The following is a 19,679-nucleotide window of genomic DNA, read 5'->3' as shown; positions in this document are numbered from 1 at the left end:
CAGTCCATGTGCTAAGGCCTGGCTCACTGAATGAGTACTTGGGTACTGACTGAATGATTAGAGTACAGCAAGGAGAGTGCCTAGGTGAATTCATAAGTGGTAGGCTTTTCGCACAGGGAATAGATTAGTACTTGGTACTGAATGGGTCACTAGAGGAGTGCAAAGGGAGTGACAGGATGTTTGCTGGACTGTATGGATACTGACTAGGGAATTGAAAGTGTGAAAGACAAGTGTCTAGGTGGTTAGAAGACTGCATACATATAGGATAGGGGTTTGAAGCAGTCCATGTGCTAAGGCCTGGCTCAGTGCATGAATACTTAGGCACTGACTGAATGGTTAGAGTACTGCAAAGAGAGTGTCTTGGTGAATTTATAAGTGTTTGGGTTTTGGAACAGTGAATGGATTAGTACATGGTGCTGAATGGGTCACTAGAGGACTGCAAAGGGAGTTACAGGGTGTTTCCTGGAAGTGTATGGATACTGACTAGCGAATTGAAAATGTGAAAGACAAGTGTATAGTATGTTAGAAGACTGCATGCATACTGCATAGACATTTGAAGCAATCTATGTGCTAATGTGTGGTTCACAACATGAGTACTTGGAAACTGACTAAATCATCAGACTACTGCTAGGTTAGTGCCTGGGTAAAACTTTTACATTTTCAGTTCTGGCACAGTGAAGAGAATAGTACATGGAACTGCACTTTAGTGTCAGACCCTGACTCATTTTATCAATGCATAAGCAAAGAATTGCTTCTAAAGCTACTAAAACTTGACAACATGACCGATTTTAAAACAGTTATCTGTCATCAAATACACTTTGTTACCAAATGCTTCTCTCACAATCCTTACCCAAATGTACACAGACTCACAGTGTGATTTTAGACAAGGAACACTATCCCTAGAAGTTTACCAAAACTCATTCACTAGTCTAGAAGAGGTAATGGTACTGCACACAATCTACATATTTAAGTACAGCACATTATTGTCAAAGCATGACTCATTTAATCAACGCATAAACAAAGACTGGCTTCTAATGCTACTAAAACTTGACAACATGACAGGTTTTAAAAGAGTTATCTGCTAAAAAATACACTATGTTACCAAATGCTTCTCTCACAGTGGTTCCCAAATGCACACAGACTCACAGTGTGATTCTAGACAACAACCACTATACCTAGGAGTTTACCAAAAATCATTCACTACGGTGGAACTGATAAGGGAACTGCACACAATCTACATATTTCAGGACTGCACTTTTGTATCAAAGCCTGACTCATTTAATAAAAGCATAAGCAAAAACTGGCTTCTAATTCTACTAAAACTTGACAACATGACAGGTTTTAAAACAATTATCTCTCAGCAAATACACAACGTTAACAAATATTTCTCTCACAGTGGTTCCCAAATGCACACAGACTCACAGTGTGATTCTAGACAAGCAACACTATCCCTAGCAGCTTACCAAAACTCATTCACTACTGTGGAAGGGGTAAGGGGACTGCACACAATCTACATATTTCAGTACTGCACTTTAGTGTCAAAGCATGAATCATTTTATCAATGCATAACCAAAGACTGGCTTCTAATGCTACTAAAACGTGACAACATGACAGGTTTTAAAAGAGTTATCTGTCAGCAAATACATGATGTTACCAAATGCTTCTCTCACAGTGGTTCCCAAATGCACACAGACTCACAGTGTGATTCTAGACAACAACCACTATACCTAGGAGTTTACCAAAAATCATTCACTACTGTGGAAGTGGAAAGGGAACTGCACACAATCTACATATTTCAGGACTGCACTTTTGTGTCAAAGCCTAACTCATTTAATCAACGCATAAGCAAAAACTGCCTTCTAATGCTACTAAAACTTGACAACAAGACAGGTCTGTCAACAAATACACAATATTACCACATACTTCTCTCACAGTGGTTCCCAAATGCACACAGACTCACAGTGTGATTCTAGACAAGCAACACTATCCTTAACAGCTTACCAAAACTCATTCACTACTGTGCAAGGGGTAAGGAGACTACACACAATCTACATATTAAAGTACAGTACATTAGTGTCAAAGCATGACTTATTTTATCAATGCATAAGCAAAGACTGGCTTCTAATGCTCACTGTGTGATTCTAGACAAACAACACTATCCCTTGAACTATACCAAAACATATTTCTTCATCTAGAAGAAGTCCTACATTTTAGTATAGAAACATAACATAACTCATTTCATAAATTCATAAACAATGACTGGTTTCTAATTCTACCAAAATATAAAAACAGCACAGTTATCTGTCTGCAAACACATGAAAAACACAAATGCTTATCACAGAATGGTTTCTACATGCACACACAATGTCAATAAGACTGTAGAGAAAAGAAGTACTCCCTACACTTTAGCAGGAGAAATACATTAGTCTGATTAAAATCAAAATAGTCTACATACATCCCCTCACAATTAAACAACTCACCTTTCAAGTTGTTTTGTAGATTAAGAAGTATATCAGTCACACACCAGATTTTCTTTTACAGAATCTCTGCACTGTGCACCTCTCAGCAAAAACAAAGAATGGAAAAGTTTCCCTTTCATTTTCCACACATATACATGTAAACATCAAATCACAATCCTTCACACATAAACTCAAAAGCAAACACACATTTCTATTGGTTAAACATTTCAACCCTTTCCAACTGAAATACATTTCAACCCTTCCCCAATCTGCCTTCTGCCTCTTACCATAGAAACAGGTCATGAAACACTGCACTGGGCACACAGGTCACAAGTTCAGCACACAATGTTGTTAAACAAGACAGGAAGTGTGCTTGACTTTTCAACATATCAGCTTATCATGTATAATGTTCCTTACAATCTGTTTTTGTTAACCAATAAGAATCATACCTTTAAAAAACAGAAATATACGCCCTACCTTTCAGTGTAGAAAGTAGTAGGATGCACGCACCGTGCGCGCACTTCGCCGTTTAAAAAAAAAAAAAAAGGCGGCCCCAGGGGGTCCTTCTAGGACCCACTAAGCACCTCTAGAGGGTCAGAGTATTTCCACTCTGCCCCCTTTATATGTTTTACTTCTGTGTTGCTTCTTCAGCCTCGCTTCTACCGAGGCAGAAAATGGCCGCCAACAGTTCCTGGTTTCGAATGTAGACAGACACTCGACAGCCAATTAGCATTCAGCGCGCGATCGGGAGGGTGCGCGCTCGGTTCGGGGAGGGTGCGCGCACGGTGCGGGTAGGGTCCGCGGATCCTCCCCGGCCATAGATATTTATGTACATTTAACTCTAATTTTCTCAGGAACTACTGAGTGGATTCACACCATTTATGCAAAAGGCATGAGTCTGAACTGAGGACTACCTCTTTGCAAAATTTGGTGTCATTCCGTTCAGCGGTTCGGGCTGTAGCTGTGACAACAGATCCTATGGGAAATTGCATGGGGAAAACACATTTTGGGACCCCCATTTTTCTCGGCCCCCGCTTGACGAAACACCACGAAACTTTCAGGGTAGGAGCGGAGAGGAGCTGGCCAAAAGTTTGGAACATTTCACGAGGATTCATCAACCGGCGCCAGACTTATTTGGAATAGAAAGTGCCGGATTTCCTATGGAAAATAGGTCCTAACTCTAACTACCTACTGGCGACCGCCAGTAGGTAATATATATATATATATATATATATATATATATATATATATATATATATATATATATATATATATATTCACAGAAAAAAACATAGGTTTCAGGCACGTTATAGTTAGGAATTAGCATTTAAAAAACCTCAGAAATTCACTGAAGAAACCATAGGTTTCAGGGGTGTTAAAGTTAGCTGGACTTTTCACTTGTACAAAACCATTGAAATTCCCCCGTTATAGTTAGTTCAGCTAACTATAACTCGCGCGCCCGCAATGCACTGCTGATGACGTCACATATTACATCACTCATGACATGGTCAGTGACGTCACTCATGACATCACTGATGACATCTCAAATGACATCACTGATGACATCACTGATGACATCATCCAGTGAATGTGTGTTTTTCTGAAAATTAAATATGTTTTATATATGTATATCTCAAGGTCGATGGAAGAATAAATGGGTATATAAGTGTCTAAATGGATGATTTGTTTTTGAAAAATTGATTGCGTAACTGACTGATTAATTGTATCATAGTGAATACATGGCTTAGTGAGTAATGTTTAAATATGTAAATATCTGTATCAGTCTCTCACTTTGTGTATAAGTGGCTGCATGGGTTGGTGAGTAGCTACATGGGTGTCTATATAGGTTATTAGTTGGTTTTTTGAGTATCAGACTGAGTGTCTGCATGGTTCGGTGGGGGGTATTATGTAGTGCATAGGTGCATGAATGAGTGACTCACTGTTTGTATGTGTTGAAGACAGCATGTGTGCAGGACTGTATGGGTGGATGAGTGTGTGTATGGGTGTGTTAGTGAGTGAATTACTGTCTCAATAGTGTCTTTATGAGTAACTACATATGTTTTAAACTAGTATATGTGACTATTGGTGTATATAAGTGAGTATATGTGAGAGTGAGAGATTGAAAGAGTTCCTGTATGAATAAGTATGTGTTTCTATAAGTGATTGTTTAAAAGACTAAGGTGCCGATCACGATCCGGTAAAAAAATTCCCCGTACGACTCGTATCCGGTCTTTTTACCGTACGAATCGCACAAGTGCCGTACAAACTGCCAATTACGATTCGCATGGTAAAAAGTCCATACGAATCGCATTGGGAAGTATTCCCCACACGTCCTCGGGTCGGAAAATGTGTCCGACACGTCCACCGACGATTTACCGCACAAATGTGAAAAGTGAAGTCCGACCGAGGAATTACGATCCATCCCGTGCGTCCGATGTTACAACCGTATGGAAAAAACACCGTCCGCACCGAACTCCCATAGCAACCATGGAGACATGTGCCCGCATACGCGCCGACCCCCCCCAGCCCCCGTACATACGCGCCGACCCCCCCAGCCCCCGTACGTACGCGCCGACCCCCCCAAGCCCCCGTACGTACGCGCTGACCCCCCCCAGCCCCCGTACGTACGCGCCGACCCCCCCCAACCCCCGTACGTACGCGCCGACCCACCCCCAGCCCCCGTACGTATGCGCCGACCCCCCCAGCCCCCGTACATACGTGCCGACCCCCCCCAGCCCCCGTATGTACGCATCGACCCCCCCAGCCCCCGTACGTACGCGCCGACCCCCCCAGCCCCCGTACGTACACGCCGACCCCCCCAGCCCCCGTACGTACGCGCCGACCTCCCCCCAGCCCCCGTACGTACGCGCCGACCCCCCCCAGCCCCCGTACGTTCGAGTCGTACCCCCGTGTATGTACACCCGTGTACGTGTCGAACCCCCCGTGTATGTACACCCGTGTACGTGTCGAACCCCCTGTGTATGTAAACCCGTGTAAGTGTCGAACCCCCCCGTGTATGTACACCTGTGTACGTGTCGAACCCCCCGTGTATGTACACCCGTGTACGTGTCGATACCCCCCGTGTATGTACACCCGTGTACGTTCGAGTCGTACCCCCCCGTGTACGTAGTAGTAGTAAATCTTTATTCGGTTATAAAAACAATAATAACCATTAAAGTACATAAAAAATATCTATCATACACAATATACACTTTATAAAAAGACTGATTGTATTGATTAAAATTGATTCAATCTAGATTTACTCTGTGTTTAAAAATACATTTTAAAAACGTGCTGACACTTTTAGTAATCAATGGGTTGTTCAGAAATTGCAAATACAACATGGCAATGCGACACCTTCTAAAACCCAGTGTTCTCAGCAAAGGGATTAGCCATAATTTATGGTGTATAGAGTAAAATTTACAGATCAATATCGTGTGCATTGTTGATTGTTCCGATAAATCATCACACGGACAAGCCATTAGGCCCTCTTTCCAGTTATAGTTTTTTGGAAAGGCAACAAGTCTATGGAAAACATTCAATCTGAATCGTGTCAATAGAAAGCGTTCAAATTGTGAATCAACATAAGTCAAATACGGTTCCATTTCAAGTGTGGTCATGACTGTCAGGGAGTGCTGAGTGGATATTTTATTTATCTCCTTGCCCATCCTTAGTTCTTCCAAGTGGCTGAGGGCCCTTATTTTTAAATCTTTCTTGGAAATCTCAGCAATTTTTTGGGGATTAATATAATATTTATTAAGGCCCAAATCAGTAAGGAAGTTTTTTACATAAAGCAGCCATTCTATTTTTCCCACATGTTCCAGGGACATGCAATCCGCCACAATCTCTTTTGTAAATAGATTCTTTGTTGAGGTCCAAATACGGCGCCATAACAAAAGAGGTTGAATTTTGGCCAGATCTTCAATATGGGAAAGGCCAAGTTCTGCATGACAGGCAAAAGTGGATGCCCGCTTGGGGGCCATCAGGAGAAATCTCGTAAATGTATTGCCTATCTGCAAGGCATTGGTGTTTTTATGTCCCCACAGACCCGCCCCGTAAAGTGCGATGGAAAGACACTTTGCTTTATAAATGCGGAGGAGCTCTACCGGTGGCCGCTTTCCTAGCTTCTGGGAAAATTTTATCAAGGCAATAATAGCTCGCAAAAGTTGATGTTTGCGGGCTTCAATGGCCGCTTTCCAGTTACGTTTGTCGTCTGTCATCACCCCTAAGTATGGGTATTGGGAGGTCGAATCTACTTTCTCTTCGTCAAGGTAGATGGGCTTTTCCTTTTTTTTCCCCTTTCCTGCCACCATCACATACGTTTTTCTTATATTTATTTTAAGGTCCAAGGTACCCATGAATTTTGAATATCTATCTAAAGCTTTCTGCAGCTCTCGCGGAGTACGTGCCAGTATTACTGCGTCATCCGCGTAGAGGAGGGCCGGGACGGGGCGATTTTTTACTCGTGGAAGGTCCTGGGCCCCTCTCAACATCTCGACCTCAAGATCGTTAGTATAGAGGGAGAAAAGAAAGGGGGCCAGTACACAACCCTGCCTCACGCCCCTCTCCACATTAAAGAGTTCAGATAGCTCACCCTGCGTTCCAAAACGGACCCTTGATGAGGCGTTGGAATATAGAGCCCTAAGAAGATGTACGAGGGGAATATCTATGCCCATATTAGAGAGCACTGACCACAGTTTCGAGTGGGAAACGCAATCGAAGGCTGCGGAAAGATCGACATAGACCATATATAACTTTCCTTGCTTTGCTGATGCATATTTACCCATCAATAAAGCTAGGTTCAGGGCCTGTTCTGTTGTTCCAAATCCCTCTCGAAAACCGAACTGAATGTCAGATAGTACATTGTGGTCATCTGCCCACTCCTGTAGGCGCTGAAGGACCACTCTGCCTAGAGCTTTGCCAAGTGAGTCCAATAATGAGATAGGCCTATAACAGGTCACATCTTCCCTGTTTCCTTTTTTAAAAATAGGGACCATGATTGATTGGGACCACGTTTTAATGAGACCACACTTCATTGTTGCATCGAACACTTTTTTTAGGATTGGAGCCCACAGATCTAAGTTGGACTTAAAAAAGTCCACTGGCACACCGTCTGGGCCGGGGGCTTTTCCAGTTATAGTTTTTTGGAAAGGCAACAAGTCTATGGAAAACATTCAATCTGAATCGTGTCAATAGAAAGCGTTCAAATTGTGAATCAACATAAGTCAAATACGGTTCCATTTCAAGTGTGGTCATGACTGTCAGGGAGTGCTGAGTGGATATTTTATTTATCTCCTTGCCCATCCTTAGTTCTTCCAAGTGGCTGAGGGCCCTTATTTTTAAATCTTTCTTGGAAATCTCAGCAATTTTTTGGGGATTAATATAATATTTATTAAGGCCCAAATCAGTAAGGAAGTTTTTTACATAAAGCAGCCATTCTATTTTTCCCACATGTTCCAGGGACATGCAATCCGCCACAATCTCTTTTGTAAATAGATTCTTTGTTGAGGTCCAAATACGGCGCCATAACAAAAGAGGTTGAATTTTGGCCAGATCTTCAATATGGGAAAGGCCAAGTTCTGCATGACAGGCAAAAGTGGATGCCCGCTTGGGGGCCATCAGGAGAAATCTCGTAAATGTATTGCCTATCTGCAAGGCATTGGTGTTTTTATGTCCCCACAGACCCGCCCCGTAAAGTGCGATGGAAAGACACTTTGCTTTATAAATGCGGAGGAGCTCTACCGGTGGCCGCTTTCCTAGCTTCTGGGAAAATTTTATCAAGGCAATAATAGCTCGCAAAAGTTGATGTTTGCGGGCTTCAATGGCCGCTTTCCAGTTACGTTTGTCGTCTGTCATCACCCCTAAGTATGGGTATTGGGAGGTCGAATCTACTTTCTCTTCGTCAAGGTAGATGGGCTTTTCCTTTTTTTTCCCCTTTCCTGCCACCATCACATACGTTTTTCTTATATTTATTTTAAGGTCCAAGGTACCCATGAATTTTGAATATCTATCTAAAGCTTTCTGCAGCTCTCGCGGAGTACGTGCCAGTATTACTGCGTCATCCGCGTAGAGGAGGGCCGGGACGGGGCGATTTTTTACTCGTGGAAGGTCCTGGGCCCCTCTCAACATCTCGACCTCAAGATCGTTAGTATAGAGGGAGAAAAGAAAGGGGGCCAGTACACAACCCTGCCTCACGCCCCTCTCCACATTAAAGAGTTCAGATAGCTCACCCTGCGTTCCAAAACGGACCCTTGATGAGGCGTTGGAATATAGAGCCCTAAGAAGATGTACGAGGGGAATATCTATGCCCATATTAGAGAGCACTGACCACAGTTTCGAGTGGGAAACGCAATCGAAGGCTGCGGAAAGATCGACATAGACCATATATAACTTTCCTTGCTTTGCTGATGCATATTTACCCATCAATAAAGCTAGGTTCAGGGCCTGTTCTGTTGTTCCAAATCCCTCTCGAAAACCGAACTGAATGTCAGATAGTACATTGTGGTCATCTGCCCACTCCTGTAGGCGCTGAAGGACCACTCTGCCTAGAGCTTTGCCAAGTGAGTCCAATAATGAGATAGGCCTATAACAGGTCACATCTTCCCTGTTTCCTTTTTTAAAAATAGGGACCATGATTGATTGGGACCACGTTTTAATGAGACCACACTTCATTGTTGCATCGAACACTTTTTTTAGGATTGGAGCCCACAGATCTAAGTTGGACTTAAAAAAGTCCACTGGCACACCGTCTGGGCCGGGGGCTTTTCCGCTTTTACTCTTTTTTACCGCGTTTATAACTTCGTTTAACTCAAAATTTAAAAGGATCGGGAATACACTTTCATGTGAGATCTGTTTATTTTCTTCGAGTGGATCTTCTCCTACTACTTTACCAAATACTTTAGAAAAGTGGTTTGCCCATATTGGGCCCTCGATCACTACATAAACTTTCGGCAGATCGCTAGTGTCTGTCAAAAAGGGAGTCTTTACTACCTTCCAGAATTGTTCACTATTCCAGTTCCGGGAACTCTCATATAGTTGGTCCCAGAGCGCTTTTTTCAAATGTTTTTTCCTAGTTTTACATGCTAGACGATAGCACCTCCTTAAACCACGTATTTCCTCTTGATCTCGTAGAGGTTTTGTCAGCGCTTTTTTTAAAGATTTATGCGCCAAGGTGCATTCATGATCGAACCATCTTTTTTTCCTGGGCTTCACTTTTATATTACGGGTTAGAAAATCCTTTACTTTCTCCATGATTAAACTAAAATTTAGTAGAATCTCTTCTTCGCTGGTATCATTCTCAAGACACTTCACTATTGCTGGATATGTCTCACGAACCACTTTGTTTGTCATGGCCACTGGATCAGTCATTCCCCATCCTATGGCATAGCAATTTGTTCTTGCTAGATAGATATTATTCTGAGCAAGTGTTGTCATCATTGGATGTGAATTATATTGCCCTTGGTCAGTGACCAAATCAAATGCCAGTGCAGTATGATCACTTAAGGTACTTACTAACAGCCTAAAACTCTTAGCCTTACTTTCAAGTATTGCTGAGACCAGTATATAGTCTATTGTTGTTTTCCATTCCCTACCCAGATAGGTGGGCTGTACTTTGCCAGATACAATGTCAGTTTCATTTAAAATTACAAGTCCTAGTTCTGATAGCATTTTATTTAGGAAATCCCCCACTTTAGAGTGAGAAAGTGGGACGTGTGTTTGTCTATTTCTTCTGCCATGCCACAGATGTTACTGTTTTTTGCCTCGCAGGGATGGTGATTAAAATCGCCACCCCAAACAATGCATGGTACGTCGGCTCCTTGCATTTTTTTTGTCTGGATAGAAAGTTTATTTCGAAGGGGCCCAAGTAAATTTAATCTCTCGCTTTCCGGGACATTGTCGTATGTATTCACTAAAATTATTGTCCCATTCTTCGGAAGTGAGAGTTTCAATATCTGGTAGTTGGAATGTAGGCTGAGCGATATTATTTTTAGCCCAATTATAGTATTTTTTATATATATCGTTAAACCCCCCTTTGCCCTACCATGAATGCCTGCCACTGCCGCTATAAAGTGGGTTTTATAACCTAATAAATGCTCTTCATTTATGGACCATGTCTCCTGCAAACAGACAATGTGGTAATCTTGTATAAAATCCAGTAAACTCCCATTCCTTATTTTAGTTCGCAGTCCTGCGATGTTCCAGGACATAATTTTTATTATGTTATCGTCCTTTCTAGGAACTAAACATTTATTTGTGCAGGCTGCCTCTACTTTTGGGACATTCTCTGGGTTTTTTTTTGATTCATCAGCCAGGTACTTAGATCGATGACTACAAATTCTCCCACGAGTGGTAATATCGTGTCCTATATGCAATGTTTGGATGGGTGCTGGGGAGGAATTACTGTTTACCATTTCTTGTATTTCTACAATTTCTCTTTGGAGAATAGTGTCATTTTCAGTAGATTGACTTGGCCTATTCGGTCTTTGGACTCGTGCCTGCTCGGCATTAAGTCAATCTACATTCTCCAAACCACCCAGAACTGAGAAGCGATTAAAAGTGGGTATATTAAACCTCTGATGTTGGTTTACATAATCGCTCTGATAGAGTGGTTTTAATCGCTGGAGTGGGTATTGATTATTATTCGAGCTTCTCCAGAACTGGGGGTTAGACAAATGATTATAAGCGTTTTGATGGGCAAATTGATGGTCTGCCTCCATCCAGTCTTGGAGAGAATTAGTTGCAGGATGAGGTCTAGGATGGGAGATCAGTTCTCGTGGATAAAAATAATTGATATATTGTGTGGAAATAACGTCTCCTCCTCTAGGTTCGTACCAGTCTCCGATACATCTAATGGCTCTGTGGTCCCTAAAGTTTACAATTATCACGTCCCCCTTCCTTTCTTTTGGTCTTGTACCCACCCAGCTCGTTCTTCTCACCATTAAAATTTCCCCATTTATATGGGCAGGGAGAGGTCGATTTTGATTAAGCCAATAGATGGTTTTATTTTTTAACGCGTAATAGTCCTCCCTAGAACCATCTGATAATTCGGGGACCCCAGTCATGATAATCGTGTATGGGGCTGATTCTGGGGGTAGATCCACTCTTCTAGATAGTGCAATGGGTTGTTGAAGGGGGGGCTGTTCTTCATTTCCATTATCCAATATGTGTGTTAATGAGGTACTACTTTTTCCCTTAAGGACATTTGTATTATAATTTTTATTATCTTCAACATTTCCTGTCGTTTCTAGTATGGAACTACTATCCATCCTTATCTCCCTATCATTTTCTGTGTTGTTCTTTGGGCACTTGGTTTTGCTTGTGGACACAGTTTTTTCCAGTGCTTTTCCAACAGATTTTTTGCCCATCGGGGTAAATGTTTTCCTTAAAGTGCCACTAGTTGATGGTTGTTCTAATAGAATGGGGGGAGAGGTGGAAGTGGTGGTTTTAGTCTGGGTTTTTAGATAATCAGTTAGGGTCAGGTTATTCCCTTTTATTTGTTTACCCAGATCGTCCAATTGTAGGGTAATCAATCTAGTCCTTTCAAAAAGGGGGAGTAAGAGGGACTTAACCATTGTCTCTATTTTCGTGAGTAATTCGGCCAAAGGGTCCTCGTCAGTGGCTAGCCCTATTGTATTAATACTTGTGAGGGGATTTTTTATCGTCGTTGGGTCAGTAAGGATCGAGGGTTGTACTTTGGATTTGGTCTTCTGTTTTTTCGCCACCAATGGTGTCGCAGAGGCACCTCGCCTCTTTCTTAAAATGTGTTTAATCTCGAGAGGCCCTATTGACGGTGCGGGGGAAATTGCTAGGTTCGGGGAATCTGACAGTCCTGATATAGATGAGCCAATTGTGTGGTCAGCAATACTAGCCGTAACTGAGGTATTTGTCTGTAAAATTATTTCGTCATTCTCAGGGATAGAGCCTACACCCTCACTCATTGTCTCCGGGGAGAGTACTTTTCCAATTTGGCCAAGTGAAGAGCGTTTGCCCGTTAACAAATCAAGGGATAGGCGTTTCTCCGTATCCGCAATTTCCTTCTCCAGAACTGTAGTAACACGTTTAAAAAACTGATCTATTGTGCCAGAGACAGGACCATTAAATGTATTAACGGTTAGAGTGCGTGATTTGCCAGCGTCTAGTGGCATATTTGCGGACTATGGACAAATACCAAAGGGACTCAAGAAACAAATAAATAAGTTCGAATTATCAGCAATACAAGGTCCAGAGAATCAGAGTAATTGTGGCAATATTGTCACATAAGTCTTACCGGGCCGTAGGAGTTAGGGGAGTGGCCCGTCCCGTCCTCGCTCGTCCTCGAACGGCCTCAAACGGCCCGCCCTTTGCCCGGGCTTAGCCCCGGGCGCTCCCGCGCGCTTCCGCGCAGCGGGAAACTGTGTTCGTAGAAATAGGGAGGTGCTTGAGCAAGGGGGCGTGGCGGCCAGGGAGAGCAGCCCAGGTGTTGATGATTGGGGTTGCAGGGACTCCTGGGCAATGGAGTCCCCGCTGCTCGCAGCCCCGGTCCAGGTAGGTTTTTCCCCCAGATGGTAGGCAGCCCCGTCCAGCAAGCTCCCGCGCTGTGTTGGCGCGCTGCGGGACCCGCGCTGCGGGACTCGCGCAGCGGGTCCGGCGAGTTGCTGACGGCAAGAACAGGGACAGCAAGGTTGTGCAAGGCAGTCCAGCGTCGATCCTGAGGTCTGTAGGTTATCCCGCTGTTTGGAGAAAACTGATCCTCTTTTACTCTCGTGAGCAAGGGGGCGTGGCGGCCAGGGAGAGCAGCCCAGGTGTTGATGATTGGGGTTGCAGGGATTCCTGGGCAATGGAGTCCCCGCTGCTCGCAGCCCCGGTCCAGGTAGGTTTTTCCCCCAGATGGTAGGCAGCCCCGTCCAGCAAGCTCCCGCGCTGTGTTGACGCGCTGCGGGACCCGCGCAGCGGGTCCGGCGAGTTGCTGACGGCAAGAACAGGGACAGCAAGGTTGTGCAAGGCAGTCCAGCGTCGATCCTGAGGTCTGTAGATTATCCCCCGTGTATGTACACCCGTGTACGTGTCGAACCCCCGTGTATGTACACCTGTGTACGTGTCGAACCCCCCGTGTATGTACACCTGTGTACGCGTCGAACCCCCCGTGTATGTACACCCATGTACGTTCGAGTCGTACCCCCCGTGTATGTACACCCGTGTACGTGTCGAACCCCCCGTGTATGTACACCCGTGTACGTGTCAAACCCCCGTGTATGTACACCCGTGTACGTGTCGAACCCCCCGTGTATGTACACCCGTGTACGTGTCGAACCCCCATGTATGTACACCCGTGTACGTATCGAACCCCCCCGTGTATGTACACCCGTGTACGTGTCGAACCCCCGTGTATGTACACCCGTGTACGTGTCGAACCCCCCGTGTATGTACACCCGTGTACGTGTCGAACCCCCCGTGTATGTACACCCGTGTACATGTCGAACCCCCCGTGTATGTACACCCGTGTACGTGTCGAACCCCCGTGTATGTATACCCATGTACGTGTCGAACCCCCCCCCGTGTATGTACACCCGTGTACGTTCGAGTCGTACCCCCACGCGCTGGGGGTACGCACCGTACATACACGGGTGGGGGTACGACTCGAACGTACACGGGTGTACATACACGGGGGGTTGGACACGTACACAGGTGTACATACACGGGGGTTCAACACGTACACGGGCGTACATACACGGGGGTTCGACACGTACATGGGTGTACATACACAGGGGGTACGACTCGAACGTACGGGGGCTGGGGGGGTACGACTCGAACGTACGGGGGCTGGGGGGGGTCGGCGCGTACGTACGGGGGCTGGGGGGGTCAGTGCGTACGTACGGGGGCTGGGGGGGGGTACGGCGCGTACCAGGCCACCTACTCTGGTCGTTTCGCGACGTACTTCGGTTTTCCGGTGCCGTGAAAATATTGCCGTCCGGACTGCTGTCGGTTCGAATCGTGGTTCCTGGGTCGTGAAACGCTGCCTGACAGTGTCCCGACGTCACGTCGCAGCATTCCCGGAGCACATTCGTATGTATATTTTCGTCGGTCGGTGTTTTTTACGATTCGTACGGAAATGGTGTTTCCGTGCGAATCGTAATTCCATGTTTGTGAAGTTTTACGACCGGGTACGAGTCGGACGGAGAAAACGCTCCGACCAACGGTTCGTACCCGGTTTTTGCCGGATCGTAATCGGCACCTTAGTATGTGTACGTTTCCGTAGAAGTAAGTGTGGTGGTGTGTATAACTGTATATGCAAGTAAATGTATGTTTGATTCTTTATTAGCATGAGTGACTATGTGTGTGAGTAACTCTATGGATGAGTGGCATTGTGTAACAGGATGTATAGGTGTATGAGTACATATGATGAGTGAGTACATGTATGAGTGACAGTATAGGACTGTTGGTGAATGAGTGGATGTGTATGTGGATCTTAGAATTACTGAAGAGTTTGTTGTAACTGGTATTGTTATGTCCATTGTTTTGAAAATGTTAGTCTCTATTTTTGAATGTGTGTATCAAAGGTTATATTAGGGTGAGAGGAGGTCTGCCACTCTATCACAAGGATGATGTCTTGATGTCATCAGTGATGTCATTTGAGATGTCATCAGTGATGTCATGAGTGATGTCACTGACCATGTCATGAGTGATGTAATATGTGACGTCATCAGCAGTGCATTGCGGGCGCGCGAGTTATAGTTAGCTGAACTAACTATAACGGGGGAATTTCAATGGTTTTGTACAAGTGAAAAGTCCAGCTAACTATAACACCCTTGAAACCTATGGTTTCTTCAGTGAATTTCTGAGGTTTTTAAATGCTAATTCCTAACTATAACGTGCCTGAAACCTATGTTTTTTTCTGTGAATTTCAAAGGTTTTTTAAATGCTAATTTCTAACAATGCCTACAGAGATAGGACATGTGAAGAAAGAAGAAAAAATGCACAGAAAGAAAAAAAAGAAGTGCAGAAAGAAGCAACAGAAGTCCTCAAAGATGAAGAAAAGTGCAGGAAGAAGGATAACGTGCAGAAAGAACAAAAAGAAGAGCAGAAAGAAGCCTTGTTGCAAAATCATCCTGTACCCTCAACTTTTTCAGATGGATACTGGTGGTAACTGAGTCTGACTAACCAGTCCTAGAGCCAGTGCTATGTTAAAAGACACTTAGAATACAGTGAAAACACCTACATACACTAGGGAACATTATGCGTTGGGGTCCCCCTGTGATTAGCATGACCTCCTCTGTAAGCCCCTAGTATATAATAGGGCAGAGGGATTAAAACTACCTCTTAAAACAGGCCACAGGGGGTTTTTGCACACGTTAACTCAGGCCCCGTCCCCTCCCTTCACCACTGTGTAAACACGCCCTGTGTCCGTTTTTAGTTGGGAGATTAAGTTCATTTGAATCCTGAGGGTCCCTAGGGTCCAACTAGCCCATTAGGTACCTCCAGTAAGTGCCACAGAGCTGCGTTGCAGAGAGGTGTAAAAAGTGGCACGGCCTGGACCACCTCTCTGCAATGCAGCTCAGTGGCGCTCACTGGAAGCACTTGGTGGGCTAGTTAGCCCCCAGGGGCCCTCAGTATTGAAGGGAAATTATATCCCCAATTTAAAACGTACCATAGTGCGTGTTTGCACATGTCACCTCAGGCCCAGTCCCCTCCCTTCACCACTGTGTAAACGCACCCTGTGGCTGTTCTAAGTTGAGAGATTAAGTCCCCTTGAATCCTAAGGGTCCCTAGGGTCAAACTAGACCACTAGGTACCTCCAGTAAGCGCCACAGAGCTGCGTTGCAGAGAGGTGTAAAAAGGGGCTTGGCCTCAGAACACCTGTCTGCAGCGCAGCTCCCTGGCGTACTAGAGATGCCTGTTGGGCTAGTTGGCCCTCAGGGACCCTCAGTATTGAAGAGGAATTAATTCCCCAACTTACAACTCGCCAGGGGGCGCGTTTGCAGAGTGCTGCAAGGAGGGGGCATGGCCTCCGGCACGATGCCAGTCTTTTATTTATTTAAATTTTTTAAGAAGGGGCGCTGTGTGGTTCCCCTTCTTATTCTAATTTATTGGCCCTGATGACCCCATCCCCCAGGGCCTGTCTCCTAATTATATTTTTTTGACCCTAATCCCCAGGGCCGGCCACTGTTTTTTATTATTTTTTTAAAATATATATTTTTAGACACACCTAGGACATGCTGGACAAACTGTACATACCTATCACCATGACGATTTGCGTGATATTCATTAAAAGGCGACTATGCATACAATGAATCCACGTGGAATGTATTTACAGCACTAATGAAGCTCTGACATGTCTGATGCCCTACCGTGCCTAATCCCGGTAGACACCCTTGTCGTTTATTTAGACAAACATGGGTAGCTATTGACGGGCACATTTAATACACATGCACACCAAGCCATTCAAAGGGGATTCGACAAAAATTCGACCAAAACTATGCAAGAAACCCCCCTCACGGTTAATAAAACACACATCCACTGCCGGATGTGTAATACTTTTTATTTTACTCTCTGGAAAGGGGACGAACATCAATTGAGAGTCACAGCGCGCTCCTGGCAGAGCCCAATGCTGTGTTACACCCACCATTGCCTGCTGAGTGCCACACACCTCTGTGTTGTATTCCACCAGCTAGTGCATATGCTATGACACTCTCTAGCCCATGTGCACTGTAACACCACCCCGTGAATATGTCATGCCACACTTGTCTTCGCACGGGTTATATTGCCCCATCTAACGTGCCTTCCTCGATGCCTATGTTATAACGCACAGTGCTATGCCATACATATTACAATCTGGGATCCGTATCTTTGTCACAGTGCATATGCAACGTTCCACTCCCCAGCACATATTTTATATTACAACTTTAGAGACTAGTTAGGTTACACAACACTGCCCTGTGCATATTACACTCCAAGGCGCATATCGCATAGCACGTGCTAGTGCCTGTGCTATCTCACGCTCTCCAATGAATCTGTCATTGCGCACAATGTATTACATATTATATTTCACGCCCGGTTCATCTTATATCACACTTTTTGGTGCATAGTTTATACCATACACTATATCTAGTTTTCATTTTCAATCGTGCTCTCAGGACTATGTTCTATATAACACTGTGTTCACCTACCCTTTTCACGGGCATTACATTTTGCGATAGGGGTGGAGGGTCAGCGGGTGTTTCTTCTAAGTGAGCCCGGAGTCACAGTCACAAACGTCCTCTTCTTCCTGAATAAAAGTGAGATTATGCTGCATACTTGTTCATATTTTAAGTAGTTCGCACAGACACACGTTTTACAAACAATAAAGTTCCTAATACCCGCCTTCTCTGAACAGTTAGCTTGCTGCCCCATCCCCCTCCTCCCTCTCCTCTGTTGTGTGAATCCATGAACTAGCCTCCTCCCTCCTGCCATGCATGGTCTGATGTGCTGCCACTGCCCTCAATTTAGTATGATGTACCAGTCCACTCCTCCTGCCCTCCATTGCCCAATTCTATGCCCCATCATTGACCTCCTGCTTAAACTCTGTGCTTAGCTTGCTGCCCCTATTCTCCTTCCCCCTGCCCTCCGATGTCTTTGTGCATGCCCCTGCTCCATCCTTTTTGCCCACCATGTTCCATGGACCTGCCACTCCTATCTACTCTGAGTGTTCTGTTGAGCTGCCACTCCCCTCCCACCTGCCTAGCATTGTCAGATGACTGTAACCTGTCCCTGCCACCTCCACCCTGCCTGTCCACATGCCATGCCCCTATCCTCTTCCTCCTGTCCTACATGGTCCATTGTACTGCCACACCCTTCTGCCCTCCCTGGTCTGTTGTGCTGCAACTGCTCCTCCTGCCTGCCCCGTGCGGTCTGTTGTGAGGCCCTTTCCCCTGAACTTTCTTGTCTGTGCACAGGTCCTGACCCTCCCTTCTATCATCCATCGTCCTTTGTGCATGCCCCTGCACCCTCATTCTTGCCCATCATAGCCATTGTGCTTCCACTAACCCTCCCACTTTCCATGCATGGTCTTCTGTGCTGCCATGGCCCCTCCCACCTTCCCTGTGTGGTCAGTTAGCTGCCCCTGACCCCCTCCCACCTTCCCTCCATGGTCTGTGTGTATTCCATCACAGTCTCACTGTTGCTCTTCATGGTGTGTCTTGCTTCTAGTGCCCATCCTGCCTGACCTCCATGGCTATCTTGCTGCTCCTGCCCTGCCCCTTTGCCCCCAGCCCTCTGTTTACATGTGCAGACCCCTACTCCCGCCCTCCTGGCTTGTCTGTTCCATTGTAATGCCCCTGATCCGTCCCTCCTGCCCTTTATGGTCTGTTATGCTGTAGCTTTCTCTCCTGTCTGTCCATTATGGTCAGCTAGCTACCATTGCCTCTTGCCCCTCTGTTCTCTGTTGTCCATGTGCATGGTCATGTCCCCTCCCTCTTGCTTTCTATGGATTGTTGTGCTGCACTCCCGTCCCGCATGCCCTGTGTGGTGTATTGTGCTGCTGCAAACCCTGATGCCTGCCCTGCAGGGTCAGTTTGGTGCACCTCTCCATGTCCCTCCTGTCCTCTGTTATCCAAGTCCATGTCCCTACCCCATTTACTTCCATGATCCAATGTACCATACTTGCGAACATTTTGAACTTGGTAAGAGGGAGATTTTGAAAAAAAACTGGGGTATTGATTTTCCCCTTTGAGTTACATTGAAAAAGAGGAGATTGTAGACAGGAGACAGATCAAATAAAGCCCATTTGAGCTTAAAAACATTGGACGTTTCCTGGCTGAATCGGGTCTGTTGGCATGTATGGTTGTACTACCATTGCCTCTTCCTTCTGCCCACAATGGTCCAATACATTGCCACAGCCTCTCTTGCAAGTCCTGTATTGTTGGTTTGTTACCCCTGCCCCCCTTTCCACTGCCCTCCATAGTCTGTTGTGCTGCCACGGCCCTTTCTGCCTGCTCAGTGTGGTTAAATTGTTGCCTTTGCACCCTCCTACCTGCCTTCAATTTTCAGAGTCCGTGCCCCTGGCCTCTGCCTCTCAACAGTATCCTAATGAACAACTAGATTGCTAACATTCTATATTTATTACAAAAGTGTGGAACGCCTGACGTCATCTTGATGTAATCAAAACTGTAATACCTAGAGCATTTCCTTTAGAAATTACATATATGAGAGCGTCTTAGTGGCATCAAAATTGTGGTTAGTGCTCTAAAAGACTAAAATAAGGACATA

The sequence above is a fragment of the Triturus cristatus genome, chromosome 4_1 (assembly GCF_964204655.1).
Source record: "Triturus cristatus chromosome 4_1, aTriCri1.1, whole genome shotgun sequence".
NCBI lineage: Eukaryota > Metazoa > Chordata > Amphibia > Caudata > Salamandridae > Triturus > Triturus cristatus.
The sequence above is the reverse complement of the archived record's forward strand: the minus strand, read 5'-3'. Positions refer to the sequence as shown.